At 45.0% G+C, this 23,220-nt stretch overlaps 1 long non-coding RNA gene across 2 annotated transcripts in view; it reads left to right on the top strand.

Annotated features, from left to right (window-relative positions):
- The first annotated feature begins 12,739 nt into the window (after positions 1 to 12,739).
- The window catches only part of LOC138854078 (uncharacterized), an 85,092-nt gene continuing 74,611 nt past the window's right edge, over positions 12,740 to 23,220 (top strand). For both annotated transcript variants that reach the window (XR_011393278.1, XR_011393279.1), the window contains exon 1: positions 12,740 to 12,807. This is a non-coding gene — a long non-coding RNA (uncharacterized lncRNA). The remainder of the gene's footprint in view (positions 12,808 to 23,220) is intronic.

Here is a 23,220-nt window from a genome sequence, read left to right as displayed (position 1 = left end):
ACGAAGGTAATTTAGTGAGACGGACCATAAGAGAAAGGAAATAACGAACACCAAGGCATGTTACACACACACACACACACACACACACACACACACACACACACACATACACAGGACAATACACGTTCTCTAGAAAGGTGCAGGAATCATCAGTATGTGTGTACACAGACACACTTCAGTAGAATGACGGACATGCAGTCATGATACACTGAGACACAAGCTCGATAGATAGACACTGACGCCGCGGTAGAGAGACAGAGAGGCTTGATAGATAGATAGACAGACATAAGAGACATGAGCAGATTCCACACGAGAAATAATACGTAAACTTATTACTAAAACTAAAGAGAGAGAGAGAGAGAGAGAGAGAGAGAGAGAGTAGAGAGTTAGTACACGAAAAACAGATAAAAATCTCACGAAAATTTGAAAAACAAAAAAAGCATTAGAAAAATCAAGAGAATATCAAGCATGATTAAAAGAGACCAAAAAAAAAAAAGAGCTAGAGTTAGAGAAAGAGTACTAAAGAGAGCGAGTTGGTATAAATAAAGAAAGTATACTCGGGGTTCGGAAAATTTTTCGCGTTCACACAACAAATGGTTGGTTATTACCACTCTACGCTTCGCTGTTCATTAAATGCGCGAAGCTGCAATATTGAGGTCGTTTGTATCCCCTGCGCTAAACGCTTTCAAACAAGTACGCATGTATTAAACAAAAATAAAACGCGTACCTTAATAAACGCATGCGTGTACCAAACATGTATTCTGTGTACTCACCTATATATATATATATATATATATATATATATATATATATATATATATATATATATATATATATATATATATATATATATATATATCTTGCCTATATGTGGCTGCAGGGGTAGAATCTAGGTTCTTGGTTCTGCCTCTCAACTGGGCCACATTTAACCTGCTCTTCAAACTGTGTATGAAGTCTTTCTCGAGCTCATTCCATTTCCCGACCACCCTGAGACTAAAGAAATACTTCCTGAAATCCCTGTGGCTCATCAGTGCCTTTAACTTCTAGAGGTGCCTCCCTAGTTCTTGTTTCCCGCCTCTCAATCAGCCTATCCCTGTCTACCCTATAAATTCCTCTGAGTATGCAGTATGTCGCTGTCATGTCTTCCCCTTGTTCCTCTGTTCTTTAGTGTCGTTAGATTTAGTTCCGTTAGCCTTCGCTCGTTATTCATACACCTAAGTTCTTGAAGTAGTCTCGTTGCATATCTCTGCATTTTCTCCAGCTTCTTATGTTTTCTTGCGTGTGTATGTGTGTGTGTGTGTGTGTGTGTGTGTGTGTGTGTGTGTGTATGTGTGTGTGTAATCACGAAGGGTCATCCTGTTCGTGTTCTCATTGACTTTATCACATCTTCTCTTAAAATCGTATGTGAAATCTGCGTTCACTGTTTCTTCCTCATCATCCAGCATATTACCCTCCCAGGATTTTGAGAATTACTTCCTATCGTCTAGCTGTGTTTTCCTCCAGGCAAACTCTGGCTCCTGGATCCTTGGATACACCTACAACCCCATTCTCTCTACAGACTTTGTTTCACTATCTTCCAGCTCCTTCCACTCATCCACTATTCTGTCACTGCAGAAGTTCCTCGTACCTGCTTGTGGGCCACGATATACAAAGTCCGTCACAGTACACGGTGAGAATATCTTTAAGTATATATACACCGCAAGGCAGTGCATTTTTCGATGCATATACACTGTGAGGCATATATGTCTGTACAGAGCACTCTAGAGTGTATACTTCCAATGTTTATTAACTTTAAGATATGTAACTCTCAGTGTATATGCAAAGTGAGGTGAGAATCTCTCAAGGTATATACAAAGGTGTATATTTGTTCATATGCACAGTAAATTGTAAATATCTTAGTGTATAAACATAGTGGGGTGTGTTTCTCGTAGTGTAAAAATATAATTGCATGATTCGCACTGTATATACAATGTAGAGTTTAAGTGTACACACACAGAGAGAGCTTAACGTATCTCCCATATCAGAGATTAAAGCATCCTTGATGTCAGAGTTTGGGTGGATTGCGACCTTAATGACACCGGTGCACACAATAGACATTAAATCTAACACACTAACTGTCTGGGAATATGCAGCCTGGCGCTCCTCTATAGCCTGTCACGTCTCTCGTAACCTCTCACAGAATTCTATTAAGTTTGTGAGACAAATTTTGTCGTCTAATATCGAGTATTGGTGTTTCGTAACTATATGTGTGTGTGTTTATCTGGTTGTGTTCACCTCGTTGTAATTAGTAAGTTATACTTGTAAAAAATCAAGTGTGGAAGAGCCGGTGGACTTAAAGTAGTGCTTTTCTCCCTCGCCACATCAGGGGCGAGGGAGAAGACTGTGTGAAAAGCCCCTCTGTTTTGAGGAATAGTGTCTACAGTCACAATTAATACTCTTGCTAAACACTTTCTGCTGGTGTGGTCGTCTTCAGCGATGCTGAGGTCAGGTCGTTCCCAGTCCATAAAATCATATGCACCAGACAAGCGTTGTTGTTGTTGCTAATACGGCAGATGTACTTATGGCCCTTAAGATGAGACTTACGCCTCCAGGTGTTTCACATGTCTCTTGTTTCTGACATCTGAATAAAGTCCTGGACTGAACGTGCAAATTCCTTTGTGTGGCGGGATGTGGGCGTGAAAAAACTGCAGTTTGTTCAATGGAGACGCAGGTGAACAGGAATGTGTACAGTGCACACGAACCAAGTTCTTGGTTCGTGTGATACTGACATTTAATTGTTGACAGTAAATCCCAAAGTACCTAGCTGTTTTCCCCTGCTAGTTTGTGTGGTACACTTGCTAGTTTGTGTGGTACACTTGCTAGTTTGTGTGGTACACTTGCTAGTTTGTGTGGTACACTTGCTAGTTTGTGTGGTACACTTTGTATGCTGGACGTGGCCTGCATGTGTCTACGTCATCTTCCTGTAATTCTTGAGCACGTCTCTTCATGTCTGTTGACTATTTGTAATTATCATATCTTATTGTGAAGCTGTGTATTTGTTAATTGCTCTGAGAGTTTCATTAACAATTGCCTTGAGAACTCTTCCTTCACAAGTGTTTCATAACGCCTTTAAGGGTCACCGTGTCCACCTGTGATACACAGGTGGACACAGGTGGACACAGGTGGACACAGGTGGACACAGGTGGACACAGGTGGACACAGGTGGACACAGGTCAACTCCTATTGAATACTGTCTGTAGCTGTCTTGCATATTCCTCAGAGTATCTTGTATGTTGTGATTATGTTTCCTCGCTTGCTCTCTTCTTGAAGTGCGGGCTCCACACTGGAGCTGCGTACTCAAGGATTAATCTTCCGAATGTGTAAATTCTTAATGATTCCCTTTGCATGATGGTGAGGGCAGTGCTTACCCACGCTGGTCATGCTGGACCAGAAGCCATGACTCGACCCTTAAAAACACAACCAGGACAGTACAACAATATCTAAAACATCGACCTTAAAAAAATGTAAATTCCATACAAAATATTTGACTAATTACCCTCCATTCCCGTACACCGTGTCATAATAGACCGAATGCCAGGGATACCTGGCACTGTACACTATGGTGGCACAGTGCCAGTAATATTGTATAGCCGGCTACATTGTACAAATATGAGTTTTTCAATTTTGATTCTGCTGGTTTACGTAGAAATGTCCTTTCTTTTATTGTTATATAAATATTTTCGAAGTGGGGTGATGTGTGGGGGTGAGGGGTGGGGGAGGGGTGGGGGGAGGGGGGAGGTAAGAGGTGGGATGAGAGGTGGGAGGAGAGATGGGGTGAGGGATGGGGTGAGAGGTGAGGTAAGAGGTGGGGTGAGGGGGGTGAGGTGGGGTGAGAGGTGGGGTGAGAGGTGAGGTGAGGGGTGGGATGAGGGGTGGGGTAAGAGGTGAGGTGAGAGGTGAGGTGAGAGGTGGGATGAGAGGTGGGATGAGAGGTGGGGTAAGGGGTGGGGTGAGAGGTGGGGTGAGAGGTGGGGTGAGAGGTGGGATGAGAGGTGGGATGAGGGGTGGGGTGAGAGGTGAGGTGAGAGGTGGGATGAGGGGTGGGGTGAGAGGTGAGGTGAGATGTGGGGTGAGGGGGGTGAGGTGGGGTGAGAGGTGGGGTGAGAGGTGGGGTGAGAGGTGGGGTGAGAGGTGGGGTGAGAGGTGGGATGAGAGGTGGGATGAGGGGTGGGGTGAGAGGTGAGGTGAGAGGTGGGGTGAGGGGGGTGAGGTGGGGTGAGAGGTGGGGTGAGAGGTGAGGTGAGGGGTGGGATGAGGGGTGGGGTAAGAGGTGAGGTGAGAGGTGAGGTGAGAGGTGGGATGAGAGGTGGGAGGAGAGATGGGGTGAGGGATGGGGTGAGAGGTGGGGTGAGAGGTGGGGTGAGAGGTGGGATGAGAGGTGGGATGAGGGGTGGGGTGAGAGGTGAGGTGAGAGGTGGGATGAGGGGTGGGGTGAGAGGTGAGGTGAGAGGTGGGGTGAGGGGGGTGAGGTGGGGTGAGAGGTGGGGTGAGAGGTGGGGTGAGAGGTGGGGTGAGAGGTGGGGTGAGAGGTGGGGTGAGCGGTGGGATGAGAGGTGGGAGGAGGGGTGGGGTGAGAGGTGAGGTGAGAGGAGGTGAGAGGTGGGATGAGAGGTGGGATGAGAGGTGGGGTAAGGGGTGGGGTGAGAGGTGGGGTGAGAGGTGGGGTGAGAGGTGAGGTGAGAGGTGGGATGAGGGGTGGGGTAAGAGGTGAGGTGAGAGGTGAGGTGAGAGGTGGGATGAGAGGTGGGATGAGAGGTGGGGTAAGGGGTGGGGTGAGGGGTGGGGTGAGAGGTGGGGTGAGAGGTGAGGTGAGAGGTGGGATGAGAGGTGTGGTGAGAGGTGGGGTAGAGAGGTGGGAGAGGTGGGGTAAGGGGTGGGGTGAGAGGTGGGGTGAGAGGTGGGATGATGAGAGTGGGATGAGGGGTGGGGTGAGAGGTGAGGTGAGAGGTGGGGTGAGGGGGGTGAGGTGGGGTGAGAGGTGGGATGAGAGGTGGGGTGAGAGGTGGGGTGAGAGGTGGGGTGAGAGGTGGGGTAAGGGGTGGGGTGAGAGGTGGGGTGAGGGGGGTGAGGGGGGTGAGAATGAGGAGAGGGTTAGTTAAAGTGGAGGTGGGATGAGAGGTGGGAGGAGAGATGGGGTGAGGGATGGGGTGAGAGATGGGGTGAGGGGGGTGAGGTAGGGTGAGAGGTGGGAGGAGAGATGGGGTGAGAGGTGGGGTAAGGGGTGGGGTGAGAGGTGGGGTGAGGGGGGTGAGGGGGGTGAGAATGAGGAGAGGGTTAGTTAAAGTGGCACCCATTTAAAATTACATTTACTTCTGCTTGAAAAATATGTATATATATATATATATATATGTATGTATGTGTACTCACCTAGTTGTGGTTGCAGGGGGTCGATTCACAGCTCCTGGCCCCGTGTGTGTGTGTATGTGTATGTAATTACCAGTCACCTTACCTATAAACCTCTTTACAATTAATTTTATCTTATATACAATAGAGAAAATTCGTGCTATAAAGGTCTTTCCATTGACTTTTCAACATTAATCAGATTTTCTCAGTCATATATATTGGTGAAACTCTGTAAAGAAAAAACTTTTATCCCTTTGGTTCCATTTTTTCTTCAGTTTATAACTCTTTTTTCTGTCCCTGTTCCAGCTACTAAGAAATGTTTATTCTTTCATGTCATTTTATAGCCTAATACATGTTTATCATGTCTTCTCATATTTAATATGAGTCGCCTGTCATGGTAACGTGTTTTTTTTCAGCTCGGCTTTAAACTTTACAGCTCTTCTTTGGACCTCCTTTAACTTATCAACATATTTATAGATATATACCCCGCATAGCTGATGTATATTCAGATTTCGGCTTTAAACTTTACAGCTCTTCTTTGGACCTCCTTTAACTTATCAACATATTTATAGATATATACCCCACATAGCTGATGTATATTCAGATTTCGGCTTACATTGCAAATATTTTTTGTAAACATTTCGGACTACAAACTTGGAACCAATCCCTTAGGAAATTTTATAGTGTAAATTATGATACATCTTTCTCGCCAACGTTCCAGGGAGTACATTTCAAAGGACTTTAAATATTCTCAATACTCTCGTTCGTATATTGGAAAGCTATTCCATAGCTCGCTATTTTGGTGAATTAGTTTCTCATAATTACATTAACATGATCTTCCGGTGACAGCTTTTTTTTTTTTAATTTTAACTCGTAGGTTTCTCTCTCTGGCTGATTATTTCCCAGTTTATATTCTGCATGTGGCCTGACTTCAGTGTCGCCTACTTCATTTGCATGCGATTTATCTACATTAAATTCCGTTATCCATCGATCACTATTTTCTCAATTAATCCCAGTCAACCTGTAGTGTTTATAATCATTTAAAAAAATTCTCTATTTTCCTTCGTCCGCAAACATATTTAGACAGTTTCCCAGTTGGCTCACCGTAGCGATGTTTCGCTCTCATGTTCTTCTGTTCTTATTCCTAATACTAAGACACACAAATTAAAAAAATATCATTGGTGCAAATACAGATCCTTGTGGCACCCCGCCTGTGACATCTCCCCACAAGGACAATTTCCCTTTTATAACTGTTTGTCTTGTATTCCTCATAATTGGTCTTTATTGGTGACCTCTATGAGAAAACTTTCTTAAAGCCTAGAAAAATTTAATCATCCTGTCTGTTTTTTTTAAGAGATCTGATATACTCTGCTAGATTTTGCAGACGGTAACTCGAAATTTTTACTAATTAGTAGGTTTTTAAGCTAGTTATTTTATCCAATTTCCTCTGAGTGTTCGTAGAGCAACGCTTATCAGCCAAACTTGTCTGTAGTTTAAAAGTTCTTCACTGTCTCTCTTTTTAAATTACGTCACAATGTGTGTGACCTTCCGTCTCTTGTAGTGAAATCCTTAAAAGCTAATCCTAGGAAGATAGCATAATTTATTTGCACATTCCTTTGAAACACCATCTAGTAATGTGTTCCCTTTGTGTTCAGAAGTAATTTCTTATTTGTTAGTTATTTCGGTATCTCTTAAAATATGTTTTGCTTTTTCTTGTTTTCGTTTCAGTTAGAGTAACTATATCAGGTTCCTTGTCATTTACGTTTTTAAGTTCAATTTTTTTTTTAAATTATCCCATCTACGCTTGAACACAAAACATTTACAAATGCACACACACACACACACACACACACACACACACACACACACACACTGCCCAAATACGGTACATACATATACAGCTATACATACAGACACAAATACACACAAACGCTAACATACACACACCACCATACGAGGCACCAAGGCCAGATGAAACCTATGCATCTGCAATCAGGTCGGAACTCAGATGACCTCAGATGAGAGAGGGAGATAGGAATGAAAACCGGGCCCGCTACCTGTTTCCCAAACCCAGAGAAATTCCCCAGCGTCTCCCAGAATTTCCACCCCCAGAGATAGTGAGAAATCTCTTCCTTTAATTTCCAAGAATTTCTTCTCGTATATCCTAATTTATTTTTTTCGTTTCTAGTGTTGGAAATAAATCTCTGGCATTTCTTTTATTTCCGACTCAGGTGTCTATCTCTCAGCATCCATAAACTTGCTTTAAATTCTCGCTCAAATATATAAAATATCGCGTTCCAACTATTTCACAAAAAGCATTATTCCATGTAGACAGCGGCTCTTAGCATGGGTATTGCTGCCTCTCTTTTTCATGGGTGATCATGAGTTGCTACTCATTATACATGGGTGGCCATGAGTTACTACTGATGTTTATGCTTATACTTTAATTACCTAGGTGAGAGAGGACCTAGGTGAGAGAGGACCTAGGTGAGAGAGGACCTAGGTGAGAGAGGACCTTGGTGAGAAAGGACCTAGGTGAGAGAGGACCTAGGTGAGAGAGGACCTAGGTGAGAGAGGACCTAGGTGAGAGAGGACCTTGGTGAGAAAGGACCTAGGTGAGAGAGGACCTAGGTGAGAGAGGACCTAGGTGAGAGAGGACCTAGGTGAGAGAGAACCTAGGTGAGAGAGGACCTAGGTGAGGACCTAGGTGAGAGAGGACCTAGGTGAGAGAGAAGCTAGGTGAGAGAGAACCTAGGTGAGAGAGGACCTAGGTGAGGACCTAGGTGAGAGAGGACCTAGGTGAGAGAGAACCTAGGTGAGAGAGGACCTAGGTGAGAGAGAACCTAGGTGAGAGAGGACCTAGGTGAGAGAGAACCTAGGTGAGAGAGAACCTAGGTGAGAGAGAACCTAGGCGAGAGAGAACCTAGGCGAGAGAGAACCTAGGTGAGAGAGAACCTAGGTGAGAGAGAACCTAGGTGAGAGAGAACCTAGGTGAGAGAGAACCTAGGTGAGAGAGAACCTAGGTGAGAGAGAACCTAGGTGAGAGAGAACCTAGGTGAGAGAGGACCTAGGTGAGAGAGGACCTTGGTGAGAGGGACCTAGGTGAGAGGAGCCCTAGGTGAGAGGAGCCCTAAGTGAAAGGAAATCTAGGAATGGAGTGACCAACGTGAGGAGAGCTGTATGTGAGTATTCTAGGTGATCAAAAACTTTGATAGGAGACAATCTAGATGGGCACGAAAGGAAAGTAGGTTAGGATTTTAGGCAGGGAGGGACTTAAATGAGAGACGATCTAAGAGAAGAGGAGGGTATGTGAGACTAATCATAGGTGAATAGGGATCTAGATGAGAAAGGAGGTTACGTAATTTTAAGACAATCTAGAAGAGAAAGAACCTATGTTAGAGAATCTAGGGGAGAAAAAACTTATTTCTTCTGCTTCTATTGTCACTACCATTACTAGTAATGCAACTTCTGTTATTATTACTACCACTACGACTGCTACTACTACTACTACTACTACTCTACTATTTCTGCAAAGCAATGTTCCTTACCAAATAAACTGCTAAAGCAATAATAAAGTTAATAATACTGATAATTATAATACAATAATAATTATAATAATAAATAAGAGAAGACCAAGCGTGGAGAAAATAACTTACAGGAAATCGTTAATGAGAACATGGGAAATGGCGAATATTTTATCAGCTGTCAGTGATATAAATCTTCAAGAAACTCTTAAATCTCTTTCTAATTATTATTAAGACGTTATTAATCCCTGGGGCCCTTGTTGGACCTTCTCCGGGGGTGATTACAGTGTTATACTGTTCTTTTCTTCCCCTTCATAGGAGGGAGGAGGGGGTTTCCTGGCCTGGCGAAGTGGATCTTGATCCGAGAAACTGTCACTCTTGTCCCCTTCCTTGGACAGACCTTACGTATTCCCGAAGCTCTCTCTCTCTCGGGGGGAATTTTCTCCCCTTGTGAAATTTAGTTCTTAATCAGAAGTTAAAGTAGCAATTATCAGTCCTGTTATAATGGAAATTTCTGTAATCGTGTTGTCGTGAAAAGGGAATTGGATTATGTTGAGGTGTGTTGGGAAGCTCTCCGGTGTCAAGGGACGGCGACCTCGCGTGTCTTTACATGAGGGGAGTACTACAGGAGGTTGCCTGCAGATCGTGGGGAGTAACAGCGACAGATCTATTACTCTTTTCATCTCAGATAGCTCACTGCTATTATTAGCCGAACGGCGCTGCACTGTTAGTGCTGAGTTGCAGATGCCAGAATCTCCTCCCGAGGGGCCCTCGAAGTAAACTTCAACTTAAAAAACTCTCCCAGTATCAGAACTTTGTCAAACACAATATTGGACACGATTTTCGTCCTCATACAACAGACAAATCCCGAGGTACGACTGAACGACCGTGTATTCGTAGATTCACTCTTTCACTTTTTGACAGAAACTGACTTACTGCCACAACTTTGATTAATTCTAAACCCTCGCTGACCCCCAACACCACTAACCGGTACCACTGCTTCCACTAGCGGGTTTAACACATTTCTAAATAAAATAGTACTTTCTCTCTCTCTTTATCACACGCACACTGTCAAGGATTTTTACTCCTTTAAGCTAAGAGTTCCTACCTTTATTTACAAGCTAACAGCTCTTACCACAGCTTATTTTGTGATGAATGGTTTGAAAAACCGACAAGTTGAAGATTGAGACACTTATGCAGCATATGGAAATCTCTATTCAGGAAACGTTTCGCCACACAGTGGCTTCATCAGTCCAATACAAAGAGGAAGACGTAAGGAGAGGAGGAGAATGAGGTAATCAGTCCCTCAACCTGGAGTCGATGTGTTCAGTCCATCAATCTTGTAGAATGTACAGCATAGGGCCGTAGACGTGGCTTATATACTGTAGTGAGGTGACGTGAAGCAGATGGAGGCGGGGTCATAGTGGTACCATCCACTAGTCGACTAGTGGATGGTACCACTATGACCCCGCCTCCATCTGCTTCACGTCACCTCACTACAGTATATAAGCCACGTCTACGGCCCTATGCTGTACATTCTACAAGATTGATGGACTGAACACATCGACTCCAGGTTGAGGGACTGATTACCTCATTCTCCTCCTCTCCTTACGTCTTCCTCTTTGTATTGGACTGATGAAGCCACTGTGTGGCGAAACGTTTCCTGAATAGAGATTTCCATATGCTGCATAAGTGTCTCAATCTTCACCACAGCTTATTTACAGACTTTATCCCTATCATTATCTTTATTAAACGTTAACTGTTATAAAACACAAACACACGGAACAAGATAAGTTGAAACCAGTTGTTACTGGTTCCCCTTATCATTCTTTCTCTCCCCTTCCAATTATTCTTTATCTCCCCTCCAATCATTCTTTGCTCTCCCTCCTTATTACCCATGCATTGAGGCGTCAGAATTCAATTTGAAAAGTCTTAGCGTGATCTTGCTTGCAGTTGCTCTCAGTCGTTCGTCTTGATGGTTAAAGAGACCAATGGCTGCCTTCTGTCTTATTCTGGGGGTAAAAGTCGTGAATACGTTTGTCTGGGTAATGTAACAGCGACATTTGTATATTGGCTCCAGGCTGTTCCGTGTAGGAATTTGTCGTGTTGGTATGTGTCGTGTAGGAACTTGTCGTGTGGGTATGTGTCGTGTAGGAACTTGTCGTGTGGGTATGTGTCGTGTAGGAACTTGTCGTGTGGGTATGTGTCGTGTAGGAACTTGTCGTGTGGGTATGTGTCGTGTAGGAACTTGTCGTGTGGGTATGTGTCGTGTAGGAACTTGTCGTGTGGGTATGTGTCGTGTAGGAACTTGTCGTGTGGATATGTGTTATGTGGTTAATTGTCGTCTAGGAGCCTGTCAATGTATATACACAGAGATATATACTTCTCAGTGTATGTATACACTGAGAGCTACATACCTCTTGGTCAATATACACTGAAAGACGGCTGCTTACGTTAGGTTCATTAGGGCTCTACGTCTACATATTGCCATGAACCCTTCCTCTATAGCCTCACAATGGGCGGCCGGGTTCACTGCCCCATTATCAGGCTCAGATCATCTCGAGCTCCTTGTCACTGTCTTGTTCGAAGTTGGATGACCATTCTCGCCCGTAAGACGTTCTAGGAACGCTTGGTGATCGAAGGGACAGATAACCTCTCCATCTTCTTACCAAAGTGACAGCAGCAGCAACGAGAACGAACATGTCCGGGTGAGCTCCAGAGAGCTCCGATCCATGATTTACAGTGTTGGCTCAGAATATTGAAGATGCAGTGTTGGTTCATAGGTAGGAAGATTCACAGTGTTGATTCACAGGTAGGAAGATTCAGTGTTGATTCACAGGTAGGAAGATTCACAGTGTTGATTCACAGGTAGGAAGATTCACAGGTAGGAAGATTCACAGTGTTGATTCACAGGTAGGAAGATTCACAGTGTTGATTCATATGTGGGAAGATTCAGTGTTGCTTCACATGTAGGAAGATTCACAGTGTTGATTCATATGTGGGAAGATTCACAGTGATGGTTCACAGGCAGGAAGATTCACAGTGTTGATTCACAGGTAGGAAGATTCATAGTGTTGATTCACAGGTAGGATGATTCATAGTGTTGGTTCACAGGTAGGAAGATTCACAGTGTTGGTTCACAGGAAGATTCACAGTGTTGGTTCACAGGAAGATTCACAGTGTTGGTTCACAGGAAGATTCACAGTGTTGGTTCATACTGAAGGTTAGAATAATTCCCTGTTTTTATTGACACTTTTCAAGATTCACAATATTAGTTCAGAGGGTTATCATTCTGCATAACTGGTTCATAGATTTCGACATTCACAACGATGGTTCAAAAGTTTCGTGAGTTGCAGCTCTGGACTCAGAGGTTTCAAGAATATTTCTTGATTTCGTGATGAGCATCACTAATGTGATCGCTGCTTCAGTTTGCTCGAAGTCCCTTGTACAGTTTCGATTTTACTTTAGAGATTCAAAGTGTGTTCTCACTGAGCTTAGATTTCTTTGCTGCTCAGACACTAAAATTACTTTGAAAGCCAAAAAATTATGATAAACTGAACTGATTTGAGAATATAATATATATTGTTGTTATTGCAGCCTGTGTTTTTGTCATCGGAACACCTATTCATCCTTCGTCATGAGCTTCTGCAGGTTACAGTAATTCCGTCAGATTTCATGAGGTATAAGCAGTGGCAGCCATTAAATATCGGGTGGTCGATAGGCTGTAAACTCCCATTAAGCAAACACCAGTTGATTCACAGCTTCGTGTCAGTTCAGAGCTCGTGAGATTCGATGCTTCCTGGCAACAGTTCCGAAGAATCATAAAGCAGGAGAAACAGTAGTTGAAACTGTAAGTAGTGGGTTGAGACGCTGCCTTGGGGTGTGTTACTTCTGTACTGAGGTGTGTATATATATTACAGTGAGTGTTGGATAAGAGTTTGCTGGCTGTTTTGAAGATAAATATGTTGATAAATGGTTTAGACAACCGACAAGTTGATAAATTAGACATGTGCAACACTGATGAAGCTACTGTGCGTTTCGCCATACGGTGGCTTCGTCAATCCATAAAAAGGAGAATTGTGAAGAACTTTGACTCAAGGCTGAGGGGCTGATTGCCTAAAACTACTCCAGTACTTCATCATTCTCCTTTGTATGGACTGATGAAGCCACTGTGTGGCGAAACGTTTCCTCAATAAAGATACCCAAGTGTTGCCCATGTGTCCGACAAGAATGCTATTGACTGATAACCAGTTTACCCAATGACCTGCGCTAATAACCCAAATTAGTCACAGTTCCTATAGCATAATGTGAAGACATTAGTACCAGTTTTACAGAAAATACTATACATCAAGAGATATGAATCTCTGCGTATATACTAAGATGTATTTGCGTATATGTTCCTGATGTATACATACGAACTGCAGTTGTAAGTCGACATGTTGTCGATAGATTTCAAACTTAGCTACCTAAGAAACAGTAGTAAATACAATACACGTTAACCACACGCACGTAAACTACACATAAATAATCAGAGAAATATGGAAAAGCAGGTTTACGAACATCTTGTGTGTCTGTGAAAGGCCAAACACCATGAAGGTTGTTGTACCAGAAATGTGCACTAAAAATCGATTTAACTGTGTTCAATTACTCGAGTCGGAGGACACGACTGTCCCGGAGACAAGGTAGCTAAACTAATCCATTCACAAACTTACTCCCCCACCCCTCATTTCCTCCCCTCTCCCTGATAGCCCCTCTCTCTGCTATCCTCTTTCCCTCTTTCTCCCTTTTCGTTTCCTACCTCCCCCCTTTCTCCCTCCCCCTTGATCCAGAGAATAGGAACCATCTTATTTTTTAACAGGATCGAATCTCATTGCCTGCCTCTCCCATATTACGGTTTGGCCCCTTCGTGTTTACCGCTCCCCCTCGCCTATTCTCTCTCTCCACCTATTTTTTCCCATTTTTCCTCAATATCCTTTCCCCCCCCCCCTGTCCATTCACACCCTCCAACTCCTACTTCCAGCTCTCCTTTCCTACCTCCCTCTTCCCATTCTTCTCCATTGTTCCCCTCCTTTCCCCTTCCATCGCCCTACTTCAAGCCATTAAGTAAAAGACACGCATATAACATTCAAATTGGTCCTATTCCTCTTTCTTACCCATTCTTTCCCCTTCTTTCTCTCCCTTTCTCTTTCTCCTGTCTTCGCCAAAGAACATTTTGCCAATAAACACTCAGTCTGATCACTTTCCCGAGTCACTCTGAGATGACTGATATGAAAAACACATGAGCATCGAACAAATCAACAAACTGACGTATTAGACAAGTAAATGAGCTATAACCAACGCAGTATATACGGATATTTACACTGGAATGCATATGCACCAAACTACATGTATTAATCACCATGTCGAGGCTGGAAAGCGCTCGGTCGAGGCTGGAAAGCGCTCGGTCGAGGCTGGAAAGCGCTCGGTCGAGGCTGGAAAGCGCTCGGTCGAGGCTGGAAAGCGCTCGGTCGAGGCTGGAAAGCGCTCGGTCGAGGCTGGAAAGCGCTCGGTCGAGGCTGGAAAGCGCTCGGTCGAGGCTGGAAAGCGCTCGGTCGAGGCTGGAAAGCGCTCGGTCGAGGCTGGAAAGCGCTCGGTCGAGGCTGGAAAGCGCTCGGTCGAGGCTGGAAAGCGCTCGGTCGAGGCTGGAAAGCGCTCGGTCATGGAGGGACCGCGCTCGGTCATGGAGGGACCGCGCTCGGTCGTGGCTAGACCGCACTGTCTTTCGACAGCACTCAGCTGTCAAACAGCGCTGCTGAAAAAAAAAGTTTCAGCTGCATCTGAGATTCTCTGTGAAGCCAAACAATTGAAATTTTTCTGAAACAAAAGTTCAATTTCGTCTCCCTGAAACTACGTTTGGGGTCCAGAAAATCCAATTCACTACTCCATTTCCATCGTCGTTGTTGCTTGGGGTGTGTGTGTGTGTGTGTGTGTGTGTGTGTGTGTGTGTGTGTGTGTGTGTGTGTGTGTGTGTGTGTACGTATTCGCTAACTTGTGTGTACGGCTGGTTGGTTTCCAGCTCCTGGCTTCGATTCCTAGCCTCCCATTTTCTCCTTTGTAAACACTGTCGTATCTCTACTTAAAACTGTGTATGGTGGGTTCTCTCCACCCCCTGTCCCTTCCCTCCCCTCTCAAGCTTATCAAGTTCTTAACTTTCCCGTGACTCGCCTCAGTCTTCAACTTCGAGGTGTAAGCTTACGTTCCCATGCCATACCTACAGAACAGCCTGTTCTTGTCTGCTCCTGTATCTTGTACATATCCTGTTTTGTACGTTACCATGATTCTTCTGGTTCTTTCCACTATGGTTTAATACCTATAGCCTCTCCTCGTAGTTAAATTTTCTGAAAGTTCTGAAATTTCAGAATTCTTTTTATGCTTGATCAGTTGAGTTCCAGGCAGGTGCTGCATGGTCTATGGCAGGTCTTTGCTCTTATGTTTTCCAGGCTTTTCCTCCACGTTAATTAGTCATTATTTTCAAACACTGATACATAGACCTTTCTTGTGGTATCTTTCATGAACATGAGGAACAGTACCTGTAACAGCACTGGTACCTTCTGGTACACTCTGGTATCCTGTTCTTCACCGCTGCATATTCTTGTTCCTTCGAGTCTATTACTCTCCTTCCTGTTAGAAATGCAGCGATGCACTTGGGTACAGTTTCTCCTATCCCTGCCACCTTGTGCTTGCTCGTGTGTACTCGCTGCATGACAGGAAATGAGGTAGGGGCCACGTAAGAGTAACTCCCCCGACAAAGACATTCTTCCGTTGGCAAGCCGAGGCCACAAACTTGGCAGCACGGACAATCATCTTGAGAATGTGATCTCGTCCTTGTTATTGAGTCACTTTGTTCCACCGCCAGGGCTCGAGTCCCTTAAAAGGAAAGGGAAATAAGTTGATTAGGGAAAAACCTTTCAAGGTAATGGAGAGTTGGATGGCTTTTAAACCAGCCGGAAGCCGAGATGTAATGCAGATTTAACCCGGGATGTGATGAAGGAAGCTGAGATGTAGAGATAGTGAGAGAACATGAGAGGCTGGGATATGCTGAGGTAACCCAGGATGCTTAGGAATAGTAAGGGCCTAATTAGCTGAGAATAAATTTATAAGTACATGAGAAAATATATAGAGAATAAGAAAAGGGCGAGTAAAAACAAGGAGAGTGAAGGTCAGAAAGACAGAAAGAATATATATGGAATAAGAAATAACTCGCCAGTTAAGACACTGTTTTGCTTCAGAGATGATGAGGTTAATAAGAATGAGATAAGCTTCAGGCTGGGAAGAAAAGGGAAAATATGGCAGAGAAGGAGGAAAGGGAAGAGACAAGTGGTGGTAGGGTAGTTAGGAATTTGGGAGAGGAGAAAGGAGGTAAGGAGAAGGGAAGGGTTAAAGAGAGGGTTGAAGGAAGCTGAGGATAGGAAATAGAAAAGGACGGAGAGGACCAAGGATATGATTGAAAGAGGGAATAAGGGAGAGAAAGGGTGGAGGATGAGGTGGAGGAAAGGAAGTATTAGGAAGTGGAAAGGGAGGGATAAGGCAGGGAGAGGGAGGTAAGGAGAGAGACAGGGGGAGAGTGGGGAGATGGGAGATGGACAGGGAAGAGAGGGGAAATAGATATTGCCACATTAATTTCCTTTTTAATTCTCTGGACGCAAAATGGATCTTAATTGTCATTCGTAAAGCAAAAAAAAAAAAATATCCCTGGTAAAAACTATCATTTTTTTTCGTCGCTTTTAATGTTTCAATTTTTACGAGACTTGAACATTTTCCCCTTAATGTGAATTCGTAGAAATACTTCATTACATAGTTATAGTCTGAGCAATAGTCAGTCCGGCCAATAGTCTGAGCAATAGTCAGTCCGGCCGATAGTCGGAGCAATAGTCCGGCCAATAGTCTGAGCAATAGTCAGTCCGGCCGATAGTCGGAGCAATAGTCCGGCCGATAGTCGGAGCAATAGTCAGTTCGGCCGATAGTCTGAGCAATAGTCAGTCTGGCCGATAGTCTGAGCAATAGTCAGTCTGGCCGATAGTCTCAGCAATAGTCTGGCCGATAGTCTGAGCAATAGTTAGTAGGGCCGATAGTCTGAGCAATATTCAGTCTGGCCGATAGTCTGAGCAATAGTCAGTCTGGCCGATAGTCTGAGCAATAGTCAGTCTGGCCGATAGTCTGAGCAATAGTCAGTCTGGCCGATAGTCTGAACAATAGTCAGTCTGGCCGATAGTCTGAGCAATAGTCAGTCTGGCCGATAGTCTGAGCAATAGTCAGTCTGGCCGATAGTCTGAGCAATAGTCAGTCTGGCCGATAGTCTGAGCAATAGTCAGTCTGGCCGATAGTCTGAGCAATAGTCAGTCTGGCCGATAGTCTGAGCAATAGTCAGTCTGGCCGATAGTCTGAGCAATAGTCAGTCTGGCCGATAGTCTGAGCAAGTCAGTCCGGCCGATAGTCTGAGCAATAGTCAGTCTGGCCGATAGTCTGAGCAATAGTCAGTCTGGCCGATAGTCTGAGCAATAGTCAGTCTGGCCGATAGTCTGAGCAATAGTCCGGCCGATAGTCGGAGCAATAGTCCAGCCGATAGTCTGAGCAATAGTCAGTCTGGCCGATAGTCTGAGCAATAGAAAGTCTGGCCGATAGTCTGAGCAATAGTCAGTTTGGCCGATAGTCTGAGCAAGTCAGTCCGGCCGATAGTCTGAGCAATAGTCAGTCCAGCCAATAGTCTGAGCAATAGTCAGTCCGGCCGATAGTTGGAGCAATAGTCAGGCCGGCCGATAGTCAGGTATTGACACTTGTAGATTGAGTCATACATAGACAAACAGTCAAGCAGATTAGTCAGATGAATAGATATCAGAGCGATTTTATACAAAAATAAAAATGGCAAGAAAATTAAGATAACCACACACACACACACACACACACACACACACACACACACACACACACACACACACACACACACACACACACACACACACACACACACACAGGAGGTAACAAAAATCTCCACACTCACATCTCTGTAAATCAAGCAATTTAATCCTTGCTGCAGAACACTCACCCATATAAACTCAATAACAGGTCCGGGGCTTATCCACAATATATGGATCTGTGAATGTTAGTATACATGTCTAGTAAAAATGTGTTGGTTGAATGCAGCCGTTTCAAATGTGTCAATTAAAAGGACTAAAACATCTTTCACGAATTAAAACGTGTGTGTGTGTTTTATGTTTTTGGTTGTAGGGGTCGAGTCTCGGCTCCTGGCCCTGCCTCTGGTCTTACTCTATCCTGACATTCCAATCCTTATGACATCTATTCTTAAGGCCGCTGCTCTGTCTACGTCCCTCTCCAGGACCGTCCACTCTTATGAAGCAATATTTTTCTCAATATCCTTCTGATTCTTTAATTTTTAACTTTCCATCTGTGCTCTCGTGTTGTCGCATTGCCTTGCATACACTTCTCAAACTCCAGCTCTTGAGACAGCCTCTTTTGGTTTAATTGATATGGTGTCCTTCCCTTACATTTACCTGTAAGGTGCCAATGTTCCCTATACCCTTCCATACTACTTCCAGTTCCGTACTGTTGCGTACGTTTAAGCACTGAGGTACCTTTTGTCTTGATCATGTCTCCTCTTATATACCCCCAGTGTCGTGTAATTTAGCTCTTGCAGTCTTTCCTCGTTATTCTCGCTTACACTTTTATTAGGTATAGAGAAGCGTCTGAAGTGTACAAGTGCTGTGTGTTTTACAAGGAGCAAGTCCCACACTCGTGCTGTGTAAAACAGTTATACTGTCCTTTAAGTATTTGTGAAGGCCCTAGTTTCGAAAGTAGCTCGTCTTGCAATTATCGGACTGAGGACTGAGCCTTCACCTTGTATTGAATGACCAGTCTCAGGGTATCATTTAAGTATAATGGAGAGAATGAATGACATCAAGACATTATTAGAGCGACGTTTGGCTCAGCGCTAGCCTCTTCAGCTTAAAAAACACTACTCCGTCCTTTATAATAGTCAAAAGTCGGTTGCTAAGAGGACGGTGGGTTCAGGTGACAGAGGTGTAGGTGAGATCTGAGCTGGTGAGTGGGCGGTGGGGTGTAGAAGACTGGCGTGGGTGGTGGGGGTGTAGAAGACTGGCGTGGGTGGTGGGGGTGTAGAAGACTGGCGTGGGTGGTGGGGGTGTAGAAGACTGGCGTGGGTGGTGGGGGTGTAGAAGACTGGCGTGGGTGGTGGGGGTGTAGAAGACTGGCGTGGGTGGTGGGGGTGTAGAAGACTGGCGTGGGTGGTGGGGGTGTAGAAGACTGGCGTGGGTGGTGGGGGTGTAGAAGACTGGCGTGGGTGGTGGGGGTGTAGAAGACTGGCGTGGGTGGTGGGGGTGTAGAAGACTGGCGTGGGTGGTGGGGGTGTAGAAGACTGGCGTGGGTGGTGGGGGTGTAGAAGACTGGCGTGGGTGGTGGGGGTGTAGAAGACTGGCGTGGGTGGTGGGGGTGTAGAAGACTGGCGTGGGTGGTGGGGGTGTAGAAGACTGGCGTGGGTGGTGGGGGTGTAGAAGACTGGCGTGGGTGGTGGGGGTGTAGAAGACTGGCGTGGGTGGTGGGGGTGTAGAAGACTGGCGTGGGTGGTGGGGGTGTAGAAGACTGGCGTGGGGGGGGGGGGTGTAGAAGACTGGCGTGGGTGGTGGGGGTGTAGAAGACTGGCGTGGGTGGTGGGGGTGTAGAAGACTGGCGTGGGCGGTGGGGGTGTAGAAGACTGGCGTGGGCGGTGGGGGTGTAGGAGATTGGCGTGAGTGGTGGGGGTGTAGAAGACTGGCGTGGGTGGTGGAGGTGTAGAAGACTGGCGGGGGTGGTGGAGGTGTAGAAGACTGGCGTGGGTGGTGGTGTAGAAGACTGGCGTGGGTGGTGGGGGTGTAGAAGACTGGCGTGGGAGGTGGGGGTGTAGAAGACTGGCGTGGGTGGTCGGGGTGTAGAAGACTGGCGTTGGTGGTGGGGGTGTAGAAGACTGGCGTGGGTGGTGGGGGTGTAGAAGACTGGCGTGGGTGGTGGGGGTGTAGAAGACTGGCGTGGGTGGTGGAGTGTAGGAGACTGGCGTGGGTGGTGGAGTGTAGGAGACTGGCGTGGGTGGTGGAGTGTAGGAGACTGGCGTGGGTGGTGGGGGTGTAGAAGACTGGCGTGGGTGGTGGAGTGTAGGAGACTGGCGTGGGTGGTGGAGTGTAGGAGACTGGCGTGGGTGGTGGGGTGTAGGAGACTGGCGTGGGGTGAGGTGTCGGGAAAGGACCAAGTATGTGCTTGGTAATGGGAAAGTGTTTTCTTCAGTGGTATCTGAGACCTGAATGCTACCAAAATTAATTATTACTCCAATCCGTGAGATGTGACTAGCGACTCCGATGAATTACACAGTTGTTCACATTATTTTACATGTGTGTTCTTGGACTCGTGTCTAAATTACTGGCGGTCTCACGAACATAGTTTGTCACAGCTTAGACAAAGAATAGTGTAAACAGCAGCTGTGTAAACTGAAATATTGTGGAGATTTGAGCAGATGATGCTCTGCGATTGTTTTTGAGGTCACTGTTGCCACTAGAGGTGTCAAGTTAAGAGCAGTATTAACACTAGAGGCTAATTAATCTCTCGACTTTTACCTTTTTTCGTGGCGAATCGGAAAAAGAGGAGTTGGTTTAACGTTAAGCAGAAGCTGTAATGTGCCTGGTGACGTGATACCTATTTACTGCAAGGCACCTTTTCCCCTCGCTAGGTGAAGGTGCTGAGGTCGAGTATCCTCTCCTTAAACCAGTTTTGTACACCCTGTGCGACTCCTACGGGTTTAGCGCTTACCATGGATATTGTAATACTAAAGCACAGCAAATGCTATCTGTAATTATCCCTTTATTCTTCTTGCTGTCCTATCTGTCTCTTTCTTTGCCCCCTTTCCTTCTCACAAACCCTTTCTCCCACAATTTTCCCCTTTTCCTCTTGCCTTCCCCTTTATTCTCATCTCTCCACAGTTCTTTCTTCCCTCCAATTACCTCTCCTCCCTCTCTCTCACCCTCCCCCTCCCCCCCCCCACCGTTCCCAAAATACACTGGGGATTATTGAATCAGCCTCTCCACTGCATCGTTTTTAGAAGATTAAATACCACAAAATCGGAGAAAAAGCCTTGTAAAAAAAATGACCAGCAGGGGGAGGGGGAAGATTAGAGGGGAGAGGGGGAGGGGAGAGTAGGAGTGGGAGGATAGGAGGGGATGGGAGGGTTGCAGGGGGAGGATAGGAGGGGAGGGTTGGAAGGGGAAATAAGAGAGAAACAGGAGACAGGGAGGGATGGGGGGTCTCGGATGGGTGGGGAAGGCCTCCTGCACAGCGGGTTGAGTGAGAGGGACCATCAAAGCCGCTCACTCAAGTTGATTGTCAATTTAGCAATTATTGCTTCCCATCCCTTCAACCATTGGACAACAAAATGACAGGGATAAGACTTTTTTTGGTGTGTGTGTGTGTGTTTGTATGTGTGTGTTTGTATATGTTATGCCATGCCTTTCAGTCTGATTCTATCCGCCCAGTCAAATTCTCCGAGTATCTTGTACGTCGTGTTTATGTCCCTTCTACCCCTTCCTGGTCCTTTTCATTTTCGAGGCCGTAAAGTTTGGTTTTTCACTCTATTTATAACCAAGTTCCCTCAGGTACTGAACTGCCCTTATAGCAGGTTAGCCAAAAAAAGGCACCCTGAACGAAAATGTGGAATATATCTTTGAAGTGTCTAGCACTGAGAATAATATTAGGAGAGAAGTAAATAATGAAACTGAATATTATTGGTACGGAGTTTGAAGCCTGAGAAGATCTATAATCCACTATAACATGAACGTTGATAAGTACGTTCATGGAGGAACTTGCAATGTGAACCGAGTGACTGATGTTGCAGTAACCTGGCTTAGGCTTGGTTGCAAGTACATCTGGCAGTTTGGTGTAACACACATGATGCAGCCAAATACAAAGTATGTGGTCAGCCTTGTGATCATCTGGAAAACGCTGCTTAATCGTCTACTTATCGAGGAATATAGATATAGACAATCTAACGTATGTGATATGTCAAGGTATCTTATTAATGAAAATAGGATACCAGATATATTAAGCAAATTACCTAACTTTGCTTGCAATATGTAACTAAACTGTAGACTTAAATCCTGTTGAACACATTGCTTACAGGAGTACAAATCTACCTGTAAGGTCACCCTTAGAAACTGGGTGAAACCTCAGCTCCTGAACCCCATTTCTTAAACCTCATGGAACTCACCATACCTACTCCTGAAAATATACAAAGAACTTACCTTTGTCTCTTACCAACTCAGTTCATTATTCTACAATCCTGAGATTAAAAAAGTAATTCCTAACATCATTATAGCTCCCATGTGTCTTCAGCCTTCATCTGTGTTAGTTTCCAGTTCCTGTGTAACTTGCCTGTTCCTCCTAATATTTTGATAGTTGTAGTAATGGCTTCCCGATTCCTCTCGAAGAATGTCAAGTTCGATTCCTGTCTTTATTCACAGTGCATTCCTGTAAAATCTGAGACTAATCTGGTTGCATTCCTTTGAAGCTTTTTAAAATTTTCTGCAGTTTGTTCAGGTGGAGGTTCAACACTGGTGCTGCTTCCTCGATGATGGGTCTCTACCTTGATGGATTGTACCTCTGATCTGTGAATTTGATTCTGCTGGTCTCGCACCTGACCTTTAAGACAGTATCTCCGGAGATATGCTAGTTGTCATGTTAACCCCCCCACCTTCATATTTTTAACCAACATTTGCAGTTTAGTGTCCGGAATCACTGAGGTTTCACAATGTCTTGACTTTAATGATCACGTTTGGGTCGAAACACCTTATACTAAATAACTTTCACCATACGTGTGAATTGTGTAGCGAAGGAAGGGTCGCGAGGGTAGTATTATCCAGTGGTATTTTTTCTCCCTTGTTTAAAAAAACAAATAAAACCAAAGCGTTTTGTTTATTCAGAATAATTCTTTGGAGGAACAAAAATAGATGGAGCTTGTTTGTGTCCTTTTTTTTTTTTGCTACTTAATGTTTTATTACTGGCTCTATTACCTCTGTGACAGCACTGGCTCTATTAGCTCTGTGACTGCACTAGTTCTACTAGCGCTGCGACAGCACTGGCTCTGCTAGCGCTGCGACAGCACTGGCTCTACTAGCGCTGTTGCAGCACTGGCTCTACTAGCGCTGCGACGGCACTGGCTCTATTAGCGCTGTGACAGCACTGGTTCTACTAGCGCTGTGACAGCACTGGTTCTACTAGCGCTGTG

This window comes from Cherax quadricarinatus, chromosome 48 (genome assembly GCF_038502225.1).
Source record: "Cherax quadricarinatus isolate ZL_2023a chromosome 48, ASM3850222v1, whole genome shotgun sequence".
Classification (NCBI taxonomy): Eukaryota; Metazoa; Arthropoda; class Malacostraca; order Decapoda; family Parastacidae; genus Cherax; species Cherax quadricarinatus.
This window is presented reverse-complemented; position numbering and strand designations above follow the sequence as displayed.